Here is a 2,019-nt window from a genome sequence, read left to right on the forward strand (position 1 = left end):
TTGTTGCCATCATCATTCTCAAAACATTTTCTTTCTACTTGAGTCCTTGGTATCAACTTCTCATTTTTCCCCTCCTTCTCCCACAATCCCTCCCTCTCTCATGAACCCTTGATAATCTATAAATTATTATTATTTTTTATCTTATCTTTTGATCTGAAGAGGAAATAAATACATGTGGGATAAACCTCTGGCGAATCCCCTCTGACCCTGGTGCAGTTTGGTTTTTATTTCTGAGTGAAAATGGCAACTGGAGTCTAATTAGTGCTTGTCACAGGCAGACTCGGCACGCGAACTACTCCTCTCTGCAAACTCAGTTGGAAAAGGGAGTCGCAAACATGGCATTTTTCCCTTACAAGGAGTGTCAATGGCGATGTGGTTTTTGCCTTCTGATGTGCAAAGCGGAGCGTCTTTGGGTGCATAACTAGAAAGCCTCATCTAATTCCAGCCAGTTCTACTGCCCGAGTCCTTTGCTGTAGTTCCCATCTGACTTACCTAAAACAGACCTAAATCGCTCAGCTTCAAAACACCATCTCGTGGTTCTCAGTCTCAGTCATCTCTAAGGTGTCTTTTCTACATGGCATTTTAAAATGTATTCCAAAAGGCAGATTTCACTCCCTGCATATGCAGTTCATTTGCTAATCCGGTCCATGCTCGGGCTTACCAAGACCTCTGCAGAAGCAGGATGTTTGCTTTACCTTGAAAACTGTCTTTCAGGACCACTGGCTCCAGTCATGGAAACCAGAAGATGAAGCCCGATACACCATGTTCCAAAACCGTGAGCATTATATTTAAAGACTGACTTGAGCGAGTCCAAGCCCCAACAACCAATTCCATTGATCTGATCAGCTTGTCCCAGGACCAGCCTCACAGAAGCGGTATCATTTACACAAACGAACATCTATGAAAACCTTAATATTGTAGGTGAGTCTTCACAGCTTTGAGACTTTAGAGTCAATCTTCTGGATAAATTCCAAATTTCCTAGACATTCCTCTAATGTAAGCCTAGCTTTTATGTCTGTTTGTGACATATTTTTATGTGTGGGCTTAGAAATACCAATGAAAATAAACAGGTGCCTCTACTTACGATGTGTCTTTCTTTCCAGAACATATAATGTAATTCTTAGGAAGATCACAAAGATATTTTGCAAATTATATAAACTCACGTAGATGATGAAAGAGGATCATGTGTCATTTGGAGATGCCAGTTTTGGTTTTCAGTTTTATTCAATCCCTATAGCCAAAAATTAATTTTAATTTCTGAGTGGTTATATGCAAATATTATTAAATTCAAAATTTAAAAATTAAATAAGTACCTCATCAATACGGAATTTTGAAGGGAAAAAAACTATTAAAACTCCCTGAAAATGTTTTTTAGTATTTAAATGTATTAGTATAAAAATATGTTTATGCAGATTTAACATCTACATGAATATTAAACTCTGTGTCTAAAGTTTCTTTTCTCTTTCTTTCTTTTTTTCTAATCCATTGTAAATATTCTCTGGAGTATCAATTACCAGTAGTTCAGTAAACTCAATGTTCCATAATAAGGATTAATGATGTATTTGCAGCTTATGGCACTTGCTATGATTCTGAAACCACTTTATGAATAATATTATTGATCACTGAACTAGAAAAATCCCACTCATCCTTCGAGGCCCAATTTAAATACAGTCTCCTCCACAGAATTGTCTCTAATTACACCAGTATAAAGGACATAGTTCTTCATCAACTCTAAGTACATATTTCTGCCATTCACTGTTTGTTGTCTCTTATTTCCCATGTTCATTAATAACTTAATTGTCTGTTCATTTGTTCATTTGTTCATTCATTCATCTACTCAGTGATCCTTTCAATAAACATTCCCTAGGTAGCTTTCTTATTTCAATCATTTTGCTAAAATCTGGAGTGCAAAAATCAGCAATTAGTCTTGATTTATAAATATTATACATTTTTGTACTTTAACAAAACCTGTAAAATGATAAATGTGTGATGTGTGTGCAATTATCTTGGAGACAAGCA

This window comes from Echinops telfairi, unplaced genomic scaffold (assembly GCF_000313985.2).
Source record: "Echinops telfairi isolate 266 unplaced genomic scaffold, ASM31398v2 ScPeMD7_2;HRSCAF=8, whole genome shotgun sequence".
NCBI lineage: Eukaryota > Metazoa > Chordata > Mammalia > Afrosoricida > Tenrecidae > Echinops > Echinops telfairi.